Source organism: Miscanthus floridulus, chromosome 3 (assembly GCF_019320115.1).
Source record: "Miscanthus floridulus cultivar M001 chromosome 3, ASM1932011v1, whole genome shotgun sequence".
NCBI classification, from domain to species: domain Eukaryota; kingdom Viridiplantae; phylum Streptophyta; class Magnoliopsida; order Poales; family Poaceae; genus Miscanthus; species Miscanthus floridulus.
The window spans coordinates 143,543,578-143,566,815 of record NC_089582.1 but is presented as its reverse complement, the minus strand read 5'-3'; the positions used below and the strand labels follow the sequence as shown (position 1 = coordinate 143,566,815).

General features: G+C 47.0%; 2 pseudogenes; one reads left to right on the top strand and one right to left on the bottom strand.

Moving 5' to 3' along the window:
• Positions 1-16,152: 16,152 nt before the first annotated feature.
• LOC136544611 (protein RIK-like) lies at positions 16,153-16,640 on the bottom strand (annotated as a pseudogene).
• Positions 16,641-17,605: 965 nt separating this feature from the next.
• On the top strand, positions 17,606-20,247 carry LOC136547341 (H/ACA ribonucleoprotein complex subunit 4-like; annotated as a pseudogene).
• Positions 20,248-23,238: the final 2,991 nt, after the last annotated feature.

The following is a 23,238-nucleotide window of genomic DNA, read 5'->3' as shown; positions in this document are numbered from 1 at the left end:
ACGCACGCCCCTAGAAACTACAATCTATACATCTCAAACGTCCTTCTGGAGATCATCGAAGCTCCACAAGCCTCGTAGACGACGGGCACGTCGTAGTCCTATTGTAGCACCACGTGGTTGTCCAGAACCTCCACGAAATAAACATGGATGCGAGACCGGAAATTCTGCTCCCCGTGGGATCGAACTCCGACCGGCAAGCCCCAACACCTGGGCACTTGCCACTCGAGCTAGGCTCGGTCCGCAGGAGAGAGCATTTTTTATTTTTTCGTGTGAGACACCGTGTCGTGTGAGGCAGGCACTGAGTTAATTGGCTGCGGGGCCCGTGGGGGGCGGAGCGGTGGGCACGGTGGGCGTGCGGGCTAGAGGAGCCGAGCGTGGCAGAATCGGACGGCCAGGAAGAAAGCACTGTGGATAAATCGGATGCCATACAATGTTCACAACTATGATACAGTGTTTTTCTCTCGTAACAAAACAGTATCAGCCGGCTCAAAAGCCATAGAAACGATCGAGCGAACAGGGTGTAAGTCACCACGCTTAGGGCACTTATTACAGCGGGCGTGTTGGCCAGTTTTGTAAAATCTCTACTGGTTCGCTACAGTAAATGAGGAGAGAAAGTGAAGCCATCGCATCATGAGACGACGGCGAGGGCTCGTGCTCTTAGGCAAACTCGACAGCCAACTTCCTATTGTACGGTGCCGTCTTCTTGAGCCGAATTCACACGGATCCAGACGCGCGCGAGAGGGAAAAATCGTGTCAAAAATCCTCACATATACTTTGTATGTCTCAGCCGCGGATCCTTCGAGAGCAAGACGATGGCAGCGCCACTAGCGGCGACGGCGGTGACAGGGGCGACGACGAGCAGACTTCCTCGCGGAAGCGGCTCGGCCGAGCACCCAATCTAACTGGTTTTCAGCAACGGCATGGCAGCACTCTTCGTCGGCCGTGGAAGCTGCTCGTCCCTAACACCTAACCCCTCGCCTGGTACGATTCATCCTCAATCCCTGGCAGATGGCGTTGATTCTTCACCAATCCATGGCAGACGAGGCTACCCAGTCGGATTTGGCTCCATCCGTCCAAGTTCTTCTCAGTTTGGGCATCAATCAAGTTGGGATCCAGCATGTTAACCCTTGATTTTCTTGAATTCATAGTCTGCATTTCTGCTTGTTGCAGTCAAATTATTGAGAATTACCGAGTATTACTGAGTAATTTGATAAGAGTAATACCGAGTACTACTAAGAATTACTACTGCGTACTACCAAGTATTACTGAGAATTATAAGTTTAGTAAGAAATTTGATAACAGTGCTACTGAGTATTACTAACTTTTGTAGGGACAACAGCACACATCCCCTGGTTGATTTATGGGTTTATTCAACAACTATGGTAGAATCGTCTAATCTAATGTCTTTCAGGAGTACTTGTCTTCCATTAGACACTAAGTACTCAAGGTAGAACACCAAATTACGTAGTTTCGTCGAACACACCCTAAGAGAGAACCCAAAAATCTATATTTTTACATCAGGATCACAAATGAGAGAATAAAGCTTACATCATTCTTGATCATTTCTTACGTCACTTTTAATATAACATCAGAGTATAATAGTTATTGTATATCATCAGAATGTAATCATATTATCAGAGTTATGCACACTTTAAGTTATAGTGGAATATAAACATGTTATCAGAATTACAGCGGAAATAAATATCTATTCATGACATGATGAATCATTGATATGTAAACTATGACAACAGATTATAAACTTTCATTTTTAAAAACATTTAGTAAGAGTTATAAATACAAACTATGATCGCAGTGTAAAGAAAATTCTCTCTGAGCCCACCAGGAAGAATCCTCACATAAGAATCAGCTTTAGCATCCACCTGTCACCAGCAACAAGGGGAATAAAACCCTGAGTACTCAATTGTACTCAGCAAGACTTACCCGGCAGGAGAAAAGAAAGGACTCCAAGGATATGTAAGGCTATCTGGCTTGTGGGTTTATTGCATCTGCAGGAAGTATTACTAAGCCTGTGTCCTTATATTCGATTTTTATTAATATCCGCATTGGTTTATTAACTAACCATTCTATGTAAGCGCATGTGCTACTTTCAAGCAGGTGGTAAGCAATCAGATTTCCTTTTTCCATCTTTCATCTTTCCGTTCTCACTACGGTGCTAGGCACGAAACAAGCCGTACCGGATTGCTCGGCGATTCATGAATCAATGCCCCTAGCTGGATACGCCGAAAACATACACTCCACTTGTACTCAAGGCATAAGCAGAATCAACCCATCACTCTCCTATCCTAGGTGTCCAGGTCCCCGTTCAAACTGGGACTCCAAGCTCCCGCCCTTGAGTCCCAAACTCAGTGCGGTGTAAGAACCTCCTAACCAAAAAACCACCGTGACAGTCAGTCCGGAAAGACTCGGATCCACGATAAGAGAGCAACAAGTCTTCCAAGCGCCCATACCTAAGTATGTGCTCAGGATAATAAGTCTGTAACGTGCCTCGATGGCTTATGCAACGACCGGTCCTTAATCGACACAGACAGGGAAAGCAGTGTAACCAAGCTATGCCCCACGTTCACGGCGACACAACCTCTTACACCCACCAATACCTAAACCATATCCCTGTCCGGTCACCATTTTTCCTTTCCACCATTTATATTTTTTAAGTGATAATAGTACAATAATATATTTTCCTATATCTCGCGAGTGATACACAATCACTCGATTTCTACCGGAGTCCTGTAGCATAGTAATCTACACGATCCTGTCATACTAGTGGGACTCATATATATATATATATATATATATATATATATATATATATATATATATATATATAAAAGTGGGTTTCATTCAACTCCTTAAAACTTAATGCACAAACATAATTTAAACTGAAGAAAAGTAGAAGTTATGCACCGGGGCTTGCCTGGGTAAAGTATAACCAAAAGTTAGTATTTGCATTTTCAGATCATCTACATCATCTGAATAGAAAGCCTATCGCATCATCTCCGGGAGAAAATACCATCACGTCATCTGTAGATTCCCACTCATCCTTCACTTGATACGTTGATCCATCATCGTACCTATATGATATGCAATGCGATGCAAATGCAAAGACGTAATTAATCAACTATAATCGTGACTCGTAAAATACGATGTACGCCTCTTCAGTTAACGAGCTAGTTCTAACGACGATCGTACTTAGGCTACATATTCATGTTGTCGAATCAGACGTTATTTCCCAACAATTATTTTAGTTATATAAATCCAAGTGGTTTCTTTATTCCGTTCTACCGATTTAATCTTTATTCGAAATAAAGCATCATTATCTATATAGCAAACTAATTATTATGGAGCTACAAAAATTACAGTGAGCAGCTAATAATATCAGTATAGTACTGTAAAATTCTCAGAGTCAACACTATCACCGGTTATCACGAAAATTCCTACGAGTTCATATTTTAACAATATTAAACATTTTAAAATAATTAGAGCAACCCTAAAAACATTTTAAAACTAGATGAACTAAATATGCTAATAGATAGATCATGATTTTAGGAACTTAATAAAATTTGTTTCATAATTTTTGGATCCCTGTACTATTTTATATTAATTTTACAAGTTAAACTAGAAACCTATTTTAGGAAAGCATTTCAGAAATGGAAAGGGCCGGCGGCCACTAAACTAGCCCAGCAGCCCCATGGTCCACGCGGAAGCAACCGCGTGCGCAGCGGCTGGCCCAGCATCGGCCCACAGCAGGAACGCGGCCTCAGCGCGGCCTAGGCGCAGGTAGACGGCGCGGACGGCCCAGCGGCACGGCGAACCAGGCGGCCCAGCACGTGGGCGCGAGTGGCCCGAATGCGGCGATAATAGGCCGGCCCAGCGCGCGGTAAAGGACGTGGCGAACCAGGCCAGCCCAGGGCACGCAGCCAGCCCAACTGGGCAAGCCCAGTGTACGCCGACAGTTTTCCAAAAATGTCCCCAAGTTTCTATCTATTTAGAATACTACTGCTTCTACTATTCATTTGAGTCACGTACTTTGCAATAAGAACCCTATATTAGTGTCTATTCATAGTTTTCACCTTTTCTTCCTTCCTAAATGCAGAGCATGGAGTGGAGAAGCAGAGCACCGGCCAAAGCGCGCGGCAATGCTGTCGCGGGGGCAACGGCACTAGAGACGGAGCGGTGCGCTCGCGCGCGCGGCGGAAATGGCCACGACGGGCGCTACGAACGAGAGGCGCGCAGACTAGGCAGAGCTCCGCGGCAACCTCAACAGTAGGCGACCGGCGTGGACAACAGTGGGGAGCATCGAAGCGGTGATCGACGCACTCGAGGTGCACCTGGCGGTAGCGGGGGCCACATGCGGCCGGCGGAGGAGGAAGAGGAGGGGTGTTAGTGCTAGCAACAACCAGCCACACGCACAGCATGCAGAGACCATGACCGTGGCAGTGGGGAAGGCGCGTAGGAGGCAGCGTCGTGGAGTAGCAGGTGCCACGCGGGGCTTGCGCACGCGAGGAAGGGCCAGACCGGCGTGAAACCATGGACACGTGCGCGCATATGGGGAGCCGGGCAATGGCGCAGCAGGCGCAAAGGGAGGCAGTCATGGTGCTCGGCCCAACGGCGGGCACACGCGCATGGGAGGAGTGCTCGATGGGGTGGGGATGCGGCTCGGTTGGGCATTCTGCAGTGGCAAGAAGCGGGGAAGGGAGGGGGCGGCACGGCTAACACCAAGGTGTAGGCGTGGACACCGGGGTACCAAGCGGACACCGATGCAGGACATAGTGGGAGGCAAGGAAGAAAGGCCTATGCAGCTATGATGGCTCAGCTGCTGGTGCTCTAAAAGATGGGCCACGAAGGATGTGTCGGTTGGCATGGACAAGACCGCGGTAGTAGAAAAATAGAGGGAGGGGAGCAGTGTGCTAGACACGGCTAGAAAAATTGGTCGGCCACAGAGGGAGCTGTGGTCTGCTACGGGCACAGAAGAGGAAGCGATGGAGGCAATCAGTGAGGAAGAGAAAGCAAGGAGCGACTTGGTAGCAGTCATCAAATAGGGCGTTCTCGACCACGAGAAAGCAAGCGCACGTGGCCTACTACGCTCGCCTAGTGGATCTATAGTGCCAAGCAGAGATGAGACCACAGAGGTAGGCAAGGACAAGCATGGGCAAACAGCAGAGGCAGACAGACAGATACGCTGATGGTGAACGCACGCCGAGAGGAGAGGAAATGAGATAGGTCCAGGTGTACCAAGCAGGGAGAGAGAGGATGCAAGCAAAGTAGTACACGACAGCAACAGTCCAGTCCACTTTCTTTAAGGCATTCTTTGAGAAAGGACGCGAGGGAGAGGGAGCATCGGCACGACGACAGGACTCAACGACGCGGCGCGAATGTGAACAGTGATACGTCGTCGGCACTCCAAAAGATTTAAATCCTATCGACCACCAACCCTAAACATTCCATTCGACAGCTCCTACTCCATACCCAGCCATAGAACAAAATTTTAGGTGTTATGTAATTATTTTGCCCAAAATAATTCACCACAAATAGCGATTTAAAATATAATTTCCAATTTTTACTGTTGACGCAAAAAGCTAGTGTTTAAATTTTTAAAATCCGAGAACATTGTTTCGAAAATTTTTCTTAGGCCTAAATCGCGGTTCTAAACAAGCTCATAACACCAGGGGTGTTACAACCAATCCCCTTTAAAAAGACTCTCATCTCGAGATTCAAAGCAAGAATAAGAAGAGGGGAAACACGATTATATTTCATAGATCAGGGATTACACGAAAGGTTACATGACTTTGAATGCTAAACCGCATAGGGAATTAGGGATACATGTTGGAGAGCAACATAATACATCCGAGACTTAATTCAGAAGTCGAAATAGATGAGGGCAATAGAGAAACAACAAGATAATGAGTATCCAGGACATGGCGTATGGTCAATAGATCTAGAAACATTCAACTGAGAAGTCAAACATCGTGAATCCTAAGACCAAACTAACCAACGGTGGACTTAAACTTCTTCAAAAATTAGATCCTTCTTCTTGGATCACATCATCACCTCGAACTGACGAATCTAGCTTTGCATTGGCGACTAGATCTCGTAGCTCTGCTTAGATTGCTAGGGGAATGGGGATGAAGAAGAAGAGCAAGGACCAAGGGTATTTTTATAGAGGCAAACGGAGGTGGGGCGCAACACATCGGAATTAGAGGCGACATGAATGGGATACATAGATGGTCCATGTAGTGGAAAAAACACGGCCATGGTGCGCTTCCTGCACAAGCGAGTAGATGGGAAATAAAGAAGGGAAGATAAGAGGGTGTGCTCGACGAGGGAGGCATGTGGGCGGTTGTGTCCCCAAAATAAGAAAGAAGGGAGAGGATGGGGGGTCCGATATAGGGGACGAGGCATGGGGGTCGAGAGCCGACCAGATGCTAGGAAAAAGGAAAAGCACACAGTGCACAAGGGCGGCGAGTGCGGCACGATGCCGCAGGCACGTAAGAACGGGGTGCTAAAGGGCTCGACACAGACAGCGTCTGTAGGGCACATAGCGAAAATAACCCGACATGCGTAGCGCGGTCAACTAAACACAAGGTTGGGGCATGATGTCCACTCAGGCTTTTATAATCGCTCCCAACTACCCGAGGCTAACTCTCCTTACTACTCTTCTTTTTCTTTTCTTTACTCGACCACACCTGTCTTTCATATAGACTGAGACCATGTCATACTTTCTTCCTCCAAAACCACCTCATCTTGCTTACCTTGAGAGAACACTATGTCATCAACCTATTGTGGATTTCCCGTTTGAACACCTGAATGTTTCTAAGGAGAATAGTCTGTAGCAAAAGAGGTATGGCAGTGCAACTTGGTAAAGGTACTTGGTTAACAACCTCGATACCAGCGCATGTCAAACAGCGTCACATGTGGTAGTTGTTCCATAGGGAGCCCTCGGTTTTGTCATGGCACCATAAGCTTTTAACCAGGCAACTATTACCAACTTACATGTCATGAAGGCGGTGGGGTCATAGACCACAGAGTAAGGGGAGTATTTCAAGGAAAGATTCAAACAATAAGGGTTCCCTTTTACAACAAGGGACAAGGAATTCAAATCCAATAACGGATTTGATTTAAAGAGATTCAAGTGTTTGATTGGGACATCCACAATTAGTCGATACAGTGTCCAATATTATCCAATCACGGCTGATCTGCTGGCATCTGAATGTCAACTTCTCTTGTTGCCCGCTTAGTATCGCCCTTGAAAATTCTAAACACGTCTCACAAAACCTAAGATAGATGAACGTAATAAACATAGCGAAATAAATAAAATACACATTCCAACAGTCTTATACGGGTACATCATATAGGCATTCAGACTCCCATTCATGACACGGCATTCACCTACGGCCAGACGATCTCAACAACTATGGACGACAACAACGGCAAAAGTACAATACCGGAGGACAGCGATGAAAAACACTACAACTGCGGGTACAGCATCCCAAGGCAACTAATCTACTCTGGGCCACGCATCTTCATTCTTGGCTCGGTGGATTCTTCTACTGCCCTGGCTATGAATCTGCATCTTCTCGGGGCAATGGCTGATTGAGAGGAATCAAGGGCTCTACTTCTAACACTTCTGAGGGTGGAGGTGCTGGCGGCACTGCAACACCGGTTCTCCATCTTTCTGGCTGGTGGATAGGGATCCCTTCCAAGATCAGGGCATCCTGCCTTTCAGCAGCCAACGTCCTTCGCTTGGCCCTGGTGGCAAGATAGGCCTCCCACAGCTAATGGACATGCCAATCTTCAGCCTCCTTTAGAGCTTCTGACATGGTAGTCTCTCAGCTCTCAGTACCTACATCATTGCATGCGCTTCGACAAGTTACACCTAGAGCATCTAGGTGAAGATCTTGGCTTCTTCGGCTCGACGGATGCAGATCCTCAGTTCCAAGGCTTGTTGGTCATACTGCTCATCCAGAGCAAGCAGGTATGTGGTCAAGTGCACCATGGTAGGACTATCTTCTTGCACCTTCCGCCCTTACAAGGCCTCCATGTGAGCCCTCCATGCCCACCGATTCCTATCCAAAGGGGGGAAAGAAGCTCATGGGGGTATGGGCAATAGGCTCCTCATAGATCTAGCAGAGGTACAACAAGGCTTTGCGGGCCACAACCTGCTAGGTGTCGATGAAGCTATACCCAGTTGCGGTCACACTATAGGCTTCAGTGAGGTCGGGGAACTTTTCACTCTTCTCGATGTAGACGGTAACCTCACACCACTCGGTGCCACGCTCCTCATACTCATGACCCTCATACTCAAGATGATCTTTGACTTTGAGCTTTTGTAGGGTGGCATGCAGGATTCTAGGAAAACCCTCAACATTCAGGCAGTTACTACTAACCCAGGCTCCTGCCATCTCTAGCGGTGATGGTGAGGAAGGCTGAGCGAATAGCTGGCTCAAAGAAAAAGCTAGACTAGCTAAAGTGCCCTGAGTGGTGGTACGAATGGCGAAGCCAGGCTCTACTTATAAAGGTGGAGGTTCAGTGGTCCACCGAGGTTCCTACGTGGGGTCACTATGAATGAATCGACCAAATTTTTCATGTGTTCGAGGCGAGCGATGTTCGGGGCCATTACTGACTTGTACGACTACGGGGCAGGTGTCCAACAAGAGCGTAGAAAGGGGTATAGGGAGACGTGGGTCATGACCAACGTGAACCACGGGCGAACGCGAAGCACAAAGCCACAGTGCAAACCTAACTCTAGAACAAGGATGGGTCAATCGTGCACACTACAACACGCGTGACACATATGGAGGGCATATCTACAAGCAATACGAGCGTTACAATGCACAAAGAGGATATGCATGAATGCACGTCCTATATGTCCTTTCACTATTGCCAACCTATAGGACAATCGTTCTTAGATTTTTGGCACATCGTTCTCTCCCTGTAAGTAGTCTATACTATCGGACTATGCTCGAGTCAGTGTACCTGTAGAAAAATTGATTAAACCTACCTAAGTCAGCAGAGTGCCATCTAGCCTGGATAAATAACCATAGTAATAGGGCTACTTATATAACTTCGCATGCAAACGTCCTATTCTTTTTGCAAAAATAGGTTGTCAAATTTTTAACTTAGAAAAGGTTTTCAAAGCTGTATTTCCTCATTTACGCCCCGATACCACCTGTGGTAGAACCACCAAATCTAATACCTCCTAGGAGTACTTGTCTTCCATTAGACACTAAGTACTTAAGGGAGAACACCAAATTACGTAGTTTCGTCGGGCACACCTCAAGGGAGAACCCAAAAATCCATATTTTTACATCAGGATCATAAATGAGAGAATAAAGCTTACATCATTCTTGACCATTTCTTACATCACTTTTAATACAACATTAGAGTATAATAGTTATTGTATAACATCAGAATGTAATCATATTATCAGAGTTATGCACACTTTAAGTTATAGAAGAATATAAATATGTTATCAGAATTACAGCGAAAATAAATATCTATTCATGATATGATGAAGCATTGATATGTAAACTATAACAACAGATTATAAACTTTCATTTATAAAAACATTTAGTGAGAGTTATAAATAAAAATTATGATCACAGCATAAAGGAAATCCTTTCTGAGCCCCTAGGAGGAATCCACACATAAGAGTCAGCTTTAGCATCCACCTGTCACCTGTAATAGAGGAAATAAAATCCTGAGTACTCAATTATACTCAGCAAGACTTACCCGATAGGAGGGAAGAAAAGACTCCAAGGATATGTAAGGCTATCTGGCTTGCGGGTTTATTACATCTGTAGGAAGCATTACTAAGCATGCGTCCTTATATTCGATTATTATTAATAGCTGCATCGATTCATTAACTAATCATTCTATCTAAGCACCTGTGCTACTTTTAAGCAGGTGGAAAGCAATCAAATTTCCTTTTTTTATCTTTCATCTTTCCGTTCTTACTACGGTGCTAGGCACAAAACAAGTTATACCGGATTGCTCGACGATTCGTGAATCAATGCCCCCAGCTGGGTATCCCGAAAACACACGCCCCGCTTGTATCCAAGGCACAAGCAGGATCAACCCATCACCCTCCTATCCTAGGTATCCAGGTCCCCATCCAAACTGGGACTCCAAGCCCCCAACCCTGAGTCTCGAACTCAGTGTGGTGCAAGGACCTCCTAACCTAAAAACCACCCTGACAGTTAGTCCAAAAAGAGCCAAATCCATGACAAGAGAGCAATAATTCTTTCAAGCACCCATACCTAAGTATGTGCTCGAGATAATAAGTCTGTGACTTGCCTCGATGGCTTATGCAATGATCGGTCCTTAACCAACACAGACAGGAAAAACAGTTTAACCAAGCTATGCCCTACGTCCACGGCAACACAACCTCTTACACCCACCAATACCCAAACCATATCCATGTCCGATCACCATTTTTCCTTTCCATCATTTATATTTTCCAAATAATAATAATATAGTAATATATTTTTATATCTCTCGCGAGTGATAGACAATCACTCGACTTCTACTGGAGTCCTATAGCATAGCAATCTATACGATCCTGTCATACTAGTGGGACTCATAGGATAAAGATATATATATGCAAGCGGGTTTCATTCAACTCCTTAAAACTAATTGTACAAACATAATTTAAACTACAGAAAAGTAGGGGTTATGCACTTGGGCTTGCCTGGGTAAAGTATAACCAAAAGTTAGTATTTGCATTTTTAGATCATCCACATCATCTGAATAGAAAGCTCATCGCATCATCTTCTGGAGAGAATATCATCACACCATCTGTAGATTCCCACTCATCCTTCACTTATCCGTTGATCCATCATCGTACCTATATTATATGCAATGCGATGCAATGCAAAGACATAATTAATCAACTACAACCGTGACTCGTAAAATACGATTTATGCCTCTCCAATTAACGAGCTAGTTCTAACGATGATCGTACTTAGGCTACATATCCATGTTGTCGAATCAGGCATTATTTCCCAAGAATTATTTTAGTTTTATAAATCCAAGTGGTTTCTTTATTCTGTTCTATCGATTTAATCTTTATTCAAAATAAAGCATCATTAACTATCTAGCAAACTAATTATTCTAGAGCTACAAAAATTATAGTGAGCAGCTAATAATATCAGTACTGCACTGTAAAATTCTCAAAGTCAACACTATCACCGATTTATCATGGAAATTCCTACGAGTTCACATTTTAACAATATTAAACATTTTAAAATAATTAGAGCAACCCTGGAAACATTTTAAAACTAGATGAACTAAATACACTAATAGATAGACTATGATTTTAGAAACTTAACAAAATTTATTTCATAAGTTTTGGATCCCTATACTGTTTTATATTGATTTTACAAGTTAAACTAGAAACCTATTTTAGAAAAGCATTTCGGAAATGGAAAGGGCTGGCAGCCACTAAACTGGCCTAGCAGCCCCACGGCCCACGCAGAAGCAACCGCGCGCGCAGCGACTGGCCCAGCATTGGCCCACAGCAGTGTGCGGCCTCAGCGTGGCCCAGGTGCGGGCAGACGACGCGGACGGCCCAACGGCACAGCGAACCAGGCCGGCCCAGCACGCAGGCACGAGTGGCCCTAACACGGTGGCAACAAGGCAGCCCAGCGCGCGCTAAAGGACGTAGCGAACCAGGCCAGCCCAGCCCAGCGGCACGCAGCCAGCCCAACTAGACAAGCCAAGTGTGCGCCGACGGTTTTCCAAAAATGTCCCCAAGTTTCTATCTATTTAGAATACTACTATTTCTACTATTCATTTGAGTCACGTACTTTGCAATAAAAACCCTGTATTAGTGTCTATTCATAGTTTTCACCTTTTCTTCCTTCCCAAATGTAGAGCACGGAGCAGAGAAGCAGAGCACCAGCCAAAGCGGCGGCGGTGCCGTCGCGGGGGCAACCACACTGGAGACGGTACGGAGCGGTGCGCTCGCGCGTGTGGCGGAAATGGCCACGGCAGGCACTGTGGATGAGAGGCGTGTGGACTGGGCGGAGCTCCGCGGCAGCCTCAGCAGCAGGTGACTAGTGCGGAAGATAGCAAGAAGCGCCGGTGCGGAGAGTAGCACACTCGAGGTGCGCCTAGCAGTAGCGGGGGCCACACGCGGCCGACGGAGGAGGAAAAGGATGGGCATCAGTGCTAGCAATGGCCGGCCATGCGCATGGTGTGTAGAGACCGCGACCATGGTGGTGAGGAAGGCACGCAGGAGGCAGCGCCGTGGAGCAGAAGGTGCCGCGTAGGATCATGGGGCTCGCATGCGCGACGGAGGGCCGGACCGACACGAAGCCACGGACATGCGTGCGCATGCGGGGAGCCAGGCAATAGCGTAGTAGGTGTGAAGGGAGGCGGTCGTGGTGCTTGGCGCGACGGCGGGCGCGCGCGCGGGAGGAGTGTGCGGGCGAGCGTGGACATGGCTCGGTCGAGCGTTCTGTAGTGGCGAGAAGCAGGGAAGGGAGGGGGCGGCGCAGCTAACACTAGGGTGCAGGGTGTGGACATCGGGGTACCAAGCGGACACTGATGTAGGATGCAGTGGGAGGCAAGGAAGATAGGCCTATGCAGCTATGATGGCTCGGCTGCTGGTGCTCTAAAAGATGGGCCGCGCAGGACATGTCGGTTGGCACGGACAAGACCGCGACAGCAGAAAATAGAGGGAGGGGAGCAGCGTGCCGGACATGGCCAATAAATGGCCAGCCACGGAGGGCGCTGCGGTCTGCTGTGGGCGCGGAAGAGGAAGCGACAGAGGCAATCAGTGAGGAAGAGAAAGCAAGGAGCGACTTGGCAGCAGTCATCCAATAAGGCGTTCTCAACCACGAGAAAGCAAGCGCACGTGGCCTACTACGCTCGCCTAGTGGATCAGCAGTGCCAAGCGGAGATGAGACCACAAAGGCAGGCAAGGACAAGCATGGGCAAACAACAGAGGCAGACAGACAAATACGTTGATGGTGAACGCACGCCGGGAGGAGAGGAAATGAGATAGGTCCAGGCGTACCAAGCAAGGAGAGAGAGGATGCAAGCAAAGCAGTACATGGCAGCAGCAGTCCAACCCACTTTCTTTAAGGCATTCTTTGAGAAAGGACGTGAGGGAGAGGGAGCAGCGGCACGATGACAGGACTCGACGGCATGGCGCGAATGTGAACAGCGATACGTTGTCGGCACTCCAAAAGATTTAAATCCTATCGACCACCATCCCTAAACATTCCACGCGACAGCTCCTACTCCATACCCAACCATAGAACAAAATATTATGTGTTATGTAATTATTTTGCGCAAAATAATTCGCCCCAAATAGCGATTTAAAATATAATTTCTGATTTTTATCGTTGACATGAAAAGCTGGTTTTTAAAATTTTAAAATCCGAGAACATCGTTTCGAAAAAAAATTTAGGCCTAAATCACGGTGCTAAACAAGCTCGTAACACCAGGGGTATTACGACAACCAACCCCATTTTTTACTTCATGATAGTGCTAATTTTATTCCGTTGGAAAATTATCAATATTACCTGATGATTTGATTCAGTTGGAAAATATATCTTGAAATAGTCACTGCTAATTGAATGTGTACAGTCACTGATACCTGAATTTTTTGTAGCTACTGAATGTTTGAGTTCACTATAATTGATAACTGAATGCTATCACTTAGTCCAACTCTGAATGTTTTCACTTACAATCAACGACACTATGCCAGTTCTGAATTTTTCTAGCTACAGAATGTTTTCGAAGATCATTATTTTCAGTTACCGTTTACTGATCATTATTAGTGTACCTATTATTTGCGCACACAAATTGGAGATGTGCACACTATTATTTTCAGTTACTGATCAGGTTTGACAACTTGTCTGAAGAATGTGTGAGATAGAGCCTCTAGATGGCTGATCAGGCGTCTCCTTTTGTGGCATTTCAGTGCTTGACTTGGTTGGAGTTTTAGGACCTGTTTTCAGAATTTAAGTTTATGGAGAAGGCAACCCATGTGCAATCCATTATGTACCGTGGACATTCCGCTTGGCCTGGTCGTGTTTGATGTGCGTGTTCTTGCAAAATGTCATGTATATTCGTTCATGTCTAGTATTCGTGCATAGTGTTCATGACCTGATGGCCAAAGTCTCCCAGGTTCAGTTCCCTGCTGGCAATCTTTCACCTAAACCTGTATGGAACCTGTTGTTTTTGGAATGTATGAAACTTATATGGTTTATCTTGTGACCTATCTTTTTGGTTTGCTTGTGAGCTGTGACATGTATGTGAACCTATCTCCTTGTGTGAAGCTGTCAAAAGTCTAAATGTCTCTTGTGTTTTACATCAATTAGCAACACAATAATATATAGAAATAATATTCATGATTGATCATATGTCTACATACAAGCATTAAATGATTTGTAGACAGTCAATCAGACAATAGCTGTCTGTGGATTGTACGAGCTGTCTGTATAGCCGTCTGTGTTGTAAATTTTAAGAACTTACAGACAACAGATGTCTCTCTGTTGTGCATGCCCTTAGAGATCTTTATAGATATGATACCTCTTTCTTCTTACTGTATATGTCCACAACCAAATTCATACGGGCAGACTAACTTTGGTCGTGAACCAAATAGTAACTACCTTTTGTAGGTTTGTTTTTGATCTTTGGTTTTGGTGGCAAAATAGGATCACGTTTTCAATCCAACTAGGCCATTGGGCCAAATCAGTCTCGTTTTTGCTTTCTAACATGGTCCATCCTACAAGCCCATCAGCCTGAGCCATGATCAGCCCATTCTGTACTCGCTAAACACTAAGGGTTATTTTGATTGGTACCATTACAATTCTTAGAACTTTGAGATGTACCATTAAAATTTGTCTATTTTAAGATCTACCATTATGATTCATCGTTTCACTGAGTTTCAATATTCTCTACGTCTTCCAGCTGCTTGGGCCCACTGGCAGTCGTATGTGCACTGTTCTCTTTTCTGTATGGACAATTTTGCCCCCGTCCGAAGATGAAAGAGCCCTACGCTACGCCCGTGGCCCCATCTCTTAGTCCATTCTCCTCCTCGCGCTCACTCTATCTCTCGCTCGTCCTCCCAATGTAGTGATGGCGGGGACCCAAACCCTAACCCTAGCCGCCGGGGTCCTGGAGCCCGCGCCCGAGTCAGCTACCGCCGCTGGCGTCCTAGAGCCCGTGCCCGCACCTCAGCTGTCCTCTCGGATCCCGGATGATTGGAGCCATGGTCGGGAAGTGGACTAGAAGCCCGATGAAGGTACCTTCGATGGGCTCGAGCACGACGGGCAGCGACAGAAGGGAGTGCCCTTATTGCCATGTTCCTTTGGTTCGAATCCAGAGCAAGCAGACGACGACAAAGGATCACTGGTTTCTCACGTGCCCGTGCAACATTAAGGTTAGGATTCTTGACATTGTTGACCACACTATGTCTCTTGATGCTACTCTGATTGATGCTTTTCTGTGTGTAGGGTGATCATACTACCTATGGCTTTATCTGCTCTGAGTTGCAGATTGAGGGCTTGGAAGCAAGGGAACGACGGTGGCAGACTGGTAAGGAGACATCAGCTGACTGTTATGCCAAGTTGAAGGAAGAATTGCAAGAGTTGAAGCAAACTATGGATAGTGTAGTAGCTGATCTGTGGAAACTAAAGGTCCAACCTGCTGAGCCGAAGCCTGAGCTGGACACGAAGAAATGCCATATTGTGCTTGATTGTTCAGTTGTATCGCTAATTTTTGTTGGCTTTGTAGGTGTCCTGATTGGTGCATTTGTTGTTGCTGTCATGCGGAAGTGAACAGCTAGAATGTGTGTTAGTCAGCTAATGTAAGTGTGGGTTGGTTGTGTTGGAGCTGTGGCTCCCTATTTTTTGTGTACTGATGAGGTCCAAACCTTCTGATTAAGTTACAAATCTGTGGTTAGCTTCCAATGAGCTCAACTTGATCTGTGGTAGCTTAACTTGATCTGTGGTCGCCATGTTTGAGCAAAGCTTGTGTTCATCTTTTCAGTGTTTAATAGCTTTAGATGTAACTATTAATAAAAAATGAATAAATGTCAATGTTGGTTACTGACTACATATCAAATTGTTGATGTATGGGTACAGATCTTATATGTAGAGATGTAACAAGTGTAATAATGCATTATGGAGGTTCAGATGTGGCTTTTGTTTGTTCCTTAGGCTCCTTTGGTTGTCATTGAGATGGCAAGACTGATCTTGCATCCAAGGGCCTTGGAGGTGCTGGCAGCTCCTTTAAAGCAAAAGTCTTGTTCTCGTTTCTTGACAATAACTCATCTGAAGAGAAATTTGGCTGCGGTAGACAGTTTTTGGGCGGTGGCGGCGAAGGCATGGACTTGGGCGGTGGTGGTGGCAGTGGTGGTGGCATGTTTTTGGGTGGCGGCGGCAGCATGCTCTTTAGGGGTGGTGGTGGCATCTTAGTGGATATAGAGAGATGTGATGACATGTCTGCTTCTTCTGGCAAAAGCATTCCATTTGATCTAGGATGATCTTTCTTTGGAGGTGCAATTGATGAGCTCCCAATGTTACCTAAACTATCTAACCTGTCTTAACAAATTTGGACCCCAGTTGTGAGTTCTGGAAAGGTGAAAGAAAACAAGAACACTCATCCATCAAATTCCTGTGCGTTAGATGCAGATCCAAGGTGGCAAAGATAAACAGAAGACTCGATGCAATAACTCACTCACTAGCTACTCAAGCATTCCCAGTTCAGGTGCTCAAACAATGATCATGTTTCCAATTGCCCCACTAGGGAGGCACTGTAGTTGTTTCCCAGTTCAGCACATAATGATCTGCTTGAACCTTGCTGCTGCAAGTGACCTGTGGCAAAGAGGAACGCCAACACTTAAACCAGTAGCACAGGACTCAGCACCAAGACCAATTCAACACTTAAACCCAACTACAAGGTTCTAGGATTCTAACACTAAAATCAAGGTTCACTTAAATCAACATAACAACATATCAGTAGCAGCATACCAGGGTCAACTGCTGATCTTACAATCATACAAGGTTCCAGCATACCAGGTTGCATCAGCATCATCAATCTCTGCCTCAAGAGGAACACCTCCTTTAGCAGCAGGATAGCTGGGGCGCGGGCACGGGCTCTAGGACATCGGCGGCGGTAGCTGACTTGGGCGCGGGTGCGGGCTCCAGGACGCCAGCGGCTAGGGTTAGGGTTTGGGTCCCCGCTGTCGCCGCGTTGGGAGGACAAGTGAGAGACAGAGTGAGCACGAGGAGGAGAAGGGACTGAGAGATGGGGCCACGGGCACGGCGCAAGGCTCTTTCATCTTTGAACAGGGGCAAAATTGTCCATACAGAAAAGAGAATAGTGCACATACGACTGCCAGTGGGCCCAAGCAGCTGAAAAACGTAGAGAATGACAAAACTCAGTGAAACGATGAATCATAATGGTAGATATCAAAATTGACGAATTTTAATGGTAGGTCTCAAAATTCTGAGAATGGTAATCGTACCTATCCAAATAACACAAACCCTAAACCCTTTTGCCCCCTACGACTCCGTGGCAACCTGAAAGCTACCCGCCCCGCCTTCCCCAACCTCCATCCCGCCCCGCCGCCATGTCGTCCACGCCGCCGGCCGTCGCATCCTCCGCCTCCGAGCAAACCAAATCCAAGAAGAAGAAGCACAAGTCTAAGGACATCCCCGCCACTAAGCCTGGGCAAATACCCGATACCCATTATCCGTACCCGAATTACCCGAACCCGGACCCGAATTACCCGAACCCGAGGTACCCGATCCCAAATTCGGATAGCGATTTTGATTACCCGAAATTAGTTTGGGTAATTCGGGTAATATCCCCCGGTACCTAAACTACCCGAACTACCCAAAGATTTATTTTGTCTTTGTATTCATCATGTGTTGTTAGCTGAACCATTTAACTTATCACTTTATTAGAATATAATTCTCTCTATTTGAATGAGTGACGGTAATATATTATTTTCTACAAATTGCTATTGAAATTCTATACAAATTGCTACTGAAATTATGTATAGATCGCTACTGAAATTTAGTGTAGTTTGTTGTTTTCTGTAAATTTGGGTATATCGGGTAATACCCGAACTCGAACCCGAATTATTGGGTACCCGAATTTGCGGGTAGTGTTATTTTGGGGATAATATCGGGTAGCAATTTTTATTACCCAAATTTTAAATTACCCGAATTACCCGACCTGGAAAAAAAAATCAGGTAACCCGAACGCCCAGGCTTACCCGCCACCGACCCGCCATCGCTCGCCGAGGCCGAGGAGTAGACTGATGGCTACCTAATCAAGCCCCAGTCCCTGGTGCCGTCCCTCGACACCTCCACCTGGCCGCTCCTCCTCAAGAAGTACGGCCGCCTCAACGTCCGCACTGGCCACTACACCCCGCTCCCCTCCGGCCACTCGCCGCTCAAGCGCCCCCTCGCCGAGCACCTCCGCTACGGCGGCGTCATCAACCTCGACAAGCCGTCGAACCCATCCTCCCACGAGGTGGTCGCCTGGCTCAAGCGCCTCCTCCGCGCCGAGAAGACCGGCCACAGCGGCACGCTCGACCCCAAGGTCACCGGCAACCTCATCGTCTGCGTCGACCGCGCCACGCGCCTCGTCAAGTCGCAGCAGGGCGCCGGCAAGGAGTACGTCTGCGTCGCCCGCTTCCACGCCGCCGTGCCGGACACCGCGCGCGTGGCCCGTGCGCTAGAGGCGCTCACGGGCGCCGTGTTCCAGCGCCCGCCGCTCATCTCCGCAGTCAAGCGCCAGCTCAGGGTGCGGACCATCTACGAGAGCAAGCTCCCGGAGCACGACCCCGAGCGCCACCTCGCGGTGTTCTGGATCTCCTGCGAGGCAGGTACCTATGTCCGGACTCTGTGTGTGCACCTTGGGCTGCTTCTTGGTGTCGGCGCGCATATGCAGGAGCTGCGCCGTGTCCGGTCGGTGATCCTCGGGGAGCAGGACAACATGGTGACCATGCACGACGTGATGGACCCCATCTGGTCGCTTGACAACTACAAGGACGAGTCCTACTTGAGGCGCGTCGTCATGCCGCCGGAGGTACTGCTTACTAGCTACAAGAGGCTTGTCGTGAAGGATTCTGCCGTGAATGCTATCTGCTATGGCGTTAAGCTTATGATCCCCGGCCTGCTCCGGTTTGAGAATGATATTGAGACCGGGGAGGAGGTTGTTCTGATGACTACAAAGGGGGAGGCGATTGCCATAGGTATTACCGAGATGACCACCGCTGTTATGGCAACCTGTGACCATGGCGTGGTTGCAAAGATCAAGAGGGTTGTGATGGACAGAGACACATACCCGAGGAAGTGGGGGCTTGGTCCAGTGGCACTCAAGAAGAAGAAGATGATCGCTGAGGGCCTCCTTGATAAGCATGGGAAGACAAATGAGAAGACCCCAGCTGAGTGGCTTCGCAATGTGGTGCTTCCCCCTGGTAGCGATGTATCGATTGCTAGCATTGCAGCTGCTCCTGAGCCAGAGAAGGTGAAGGTGGAACAGGACGCAGTTGTCGGTGAAGAGGTCAAAGAGAAAAAGAAGAAGAGGCAAAAGGATGAGAATGATGACGACGATGCTTCCGTTCCGGCGAAGAAGATCAAGGTTGAGGAAGCTGCCGAGGCAGTGGAAGGGGAGAAGAGCGAGAAAAAGAAGAAGAAAAAGAAAGATAAGGGCGAATCAGGATCAGCTGACGTGGTGGAAGTGAAGGAGGCGGAGAAGGCTGATGAGAAGGGCAGCGAAAAGAAAAAGAAGAAGAAGAAGAAGAGCAAGGAAGGAAGCGCAGCTGCGGATCCAGAGAGCGCTGAGCACGAAGATGGTGCAGGAGCTGAGAAGAGTGAGAAGAAAAAAGAGAAGAAAAAGAAGAGTCGAGACACAGAGGAGGCAGAGTAATTAGAACTATAGTTTGCGATGGATGGTTGTCTAATCTGTTTGAGTTGTAGGGGGAGGTGGTGGTATTTTCAATTTTTTGTTGGAACTCTTGAATGTGGTTTCTGTTAGTATGAAACAATGCAATGAATTTTGGCCTCTTCCAGGCATTGGATCCACTGGGTTGGTAACTTTTGAGCTTTGAGAATTTGTGGTAAGTCTGATGTGTTGAAGAGCTCGAGTAACACTTGCTTAAGCAGCACCTCATGCTATATTGTTCGGTTTAAAGATGTGCACCTGCTAAAGCGCTAGGAGTTAGCTTCTGATGTGCTTTTATGCCTTTGAATGACTTGAGATTCTGAATCTCTATGCTCCGTTGGCTTTACATGCTTCTATTCACTGGGGTCGATGTAGATATCTAATAAACCATAGACTAGGGAGATACTCTCTGTTCGTGGGAAGATGCTATGGAGCTGTTCGGCTAGTGGTTTTTGCGGCTGATAAGCCGGCTGATGCTATTTTGTTGTGAAAGAAAAACACTGAGTTCAGGTGCAGATAATTGGTGTGCCCATCTTCACCCCTGTGCCCAAAGCAGAAACCATTGGATAGGTAGTCATGCTGTAAACTTGTGGTGCAACGGTAGTACGGTACCCGTCACCTGAATTCCAGGTGTTACTGGGAAACAGTTTGATTTCCTGTTCCTCGCGGCACGGTGTAACATTAGAGGTTTGCTGTGCTGGACCTTGCTGTGGCTTCTTTAGCTGGTTTCCATCTCTACTGAAGTCAGCAATCAATCATGAAAGTTGTCTACCATCAAGCCCTTGCAAGTGTAAACCAACTGTATATACATAGCTGCTGATAGGTTTTCATTGGTGGAGACCTTGAGATCCCGTGTGACTTTTCTTTTTTGAAACGGAAATGCATTCCATTACTCATTCTCTGCCAGATCAGCAGCAACAATTGACTAAATACAAACTGGGAGAGGATCCACAACTGGATTATCCCCCTTCCCACACTCACACCCCAAAGGCCAAAGTTGCTAAAGCATGAGCTACCTTATTACAAGTTCTAGTAACTGCGGGCATTTTGAAAGAACTAAAGTTCAGTCGAGCGCTCTTGAATTTCCTTGATCAAAATTCCGGCAGGCGATAAGTTCTAGTCCCTTGATTCCAAGGCAAGCTTCACAAGGATTTTATCAGTCTCAACCTCCTTGTAGCGCCCACGTCAACCGCGGCTTGAAGACCCTGTAAACACGCGATCACTTGTGCATGAAATAATGTATCCCCAACCTCCATCACCCAAATCCTTGCGAAATGAGGCATCGCAATTAATCTTCAGAAAATCCACTGCCGGTTTCCTCCACACCTGCTGTGTCTGCAGTCCTGATGCTGTTCTTGGTTGAAAACGATTGCATGATCTCGCCTATATATAGCCTTCAACTGAATTCACAAGGAGCGGAATTGGCCGACGCTTTCCTTCTTCTCTGATGCTATTTCTTTCAGCCCACCAAGACCACATCCCAATTCCCAATCACAAGCTTCAGTTGGATATCCCTTTTTCAAAGTCAGGATGTACCTGATTGCCTCCATGCGGCTGTGAGAGCAGCCAGCCGGTTGCAGTGGTGTTCATCCATGCGGATGTGAGATCCAGTGTGAATTGATATGATGCCAGTGCGCGTGCAACGGTGGTGTTTTCGTTTCCTGAACCTGGATGCTCGTTTCGTTTGGGCGGGCCGCGCCTGCCGGGCCCGAACGCCGCTGCCGACACTGGCGAATTGGCGATCCGACCCGATCACCCGACCCCCGTTCGAGTCCGCGGCGGAGGGCCGGAGGCTGTTTGATGAGGGCGGTTGCTTTCGGCCTTCCGCGGCCCTCGGGGAACCAGGTGGTCGCACAAGAAAACGAAATCCACGGATGTGTTCAATGCCCTGTTCGTCTGGTATTAAAGCCGATTGATAAGCCAATTGAAGTTATTTTTGTTGTGAGAAAAAAAACTGTAGATTCTATCTGATAAATCGGCTAATAAATTCAAGCGAACAGGCCCTTGAGTTGGTGGTGTTCTTCCCCAAGACTAACCATGGTAGTGCCCATTTTCGCCGGGCTCTCTTGTTCTCCGTTGCTCGCTTGCCTGGTCAGCGTCCTGTTCGTTTCGGTTTGTTTCACTTATAAGCCATGGTTGGAAGTACTGTTGGCTGGTTTGGTGTAAGAGAAAAATATTGTTCGTTGACTGATAAGCTGTCATAACTTATAAGCCAAATACAACCGAGCAAACATGGACGCGTCATTTTCCCCTAATAATTATACTGGTGTGGTAAACAAAGTTGAGACGTCCGAGTAGTGATGAATTCACGGTAAGTTCGACTGCATTCCCCACCCCCACGGCCCCACCCCATGCAATTTCTTTTTTTTTCCGTGATGGGCATAAACTCCGCCTATGGTGGGGCGCCTTTGGTGTCCCAGCATAGCAGGTCCCAAGCCCTGGTAAAGGAGGAGGGTTGTGTTAGGCGTGGCGAGCCAATGTAAAAACTTAGCCACTTAAATGGAGATGAAACCCGAAAGAAAATCGTTGGGGCGTAACCCTCTTAGCGACGCGCCATATCGGAACCATAGGGAGAAGAAGAAGGACCTACACATGGTTTTTATTGACTTGGAGAAGGCTTATGATAAAATACCAAGGAATGTTATGGGGTGGGCGTTGGACAAACATAAAGTCCCAACGAAGTACGTCGGGCTCATTAAGGACATGTACAGCAATGTTGTGACTAGAGTTCGAACAAGTGATGGAGACACGGATGACTTCCCGATTAGGATAGGACTACATCAAGGGTCAGCTTTGAGCCCTTATTTGTTTGCTTTAGTGATGGATGAGGTCACAAGGGACATACAAGGGGACATCCCTTGGTGTATGCTTTTCGCGGACGATGTAGTGCTAGTTGATGAAAGCCGGACAGGAGTGAATCAGAAACTGGAGTTATGGCGGGAGACTTTGGAGTCCAAAGGTTTTAGACTTAGTAGAACTAAAACTGAGTATATGAGATGTGACTTCGACACTACTACTCGGGAGGAGGAAGATGTTAGTTTGGAAGGTCAAGTAGTGCCTAGGAAGGATACCTTTCGATATTTAGGATCAATGCTACAGAGGGACGGGGATATTGATGAAGATGTTAGCCATAGAATCAAAGCAGGGTGGATGAAGTGGCGGCAAGCGTCTGGTGTCCTATGTGACAAAAGGGTACCACAGAAGCTAAAAGGCAAGTTTTATAGGACGGCGATTAGACCTGCTATGTTGTATGGTGCAGAATGTTGGCCTACGAAAAGACGACATATTCAACAGCTAAGTGTCGCG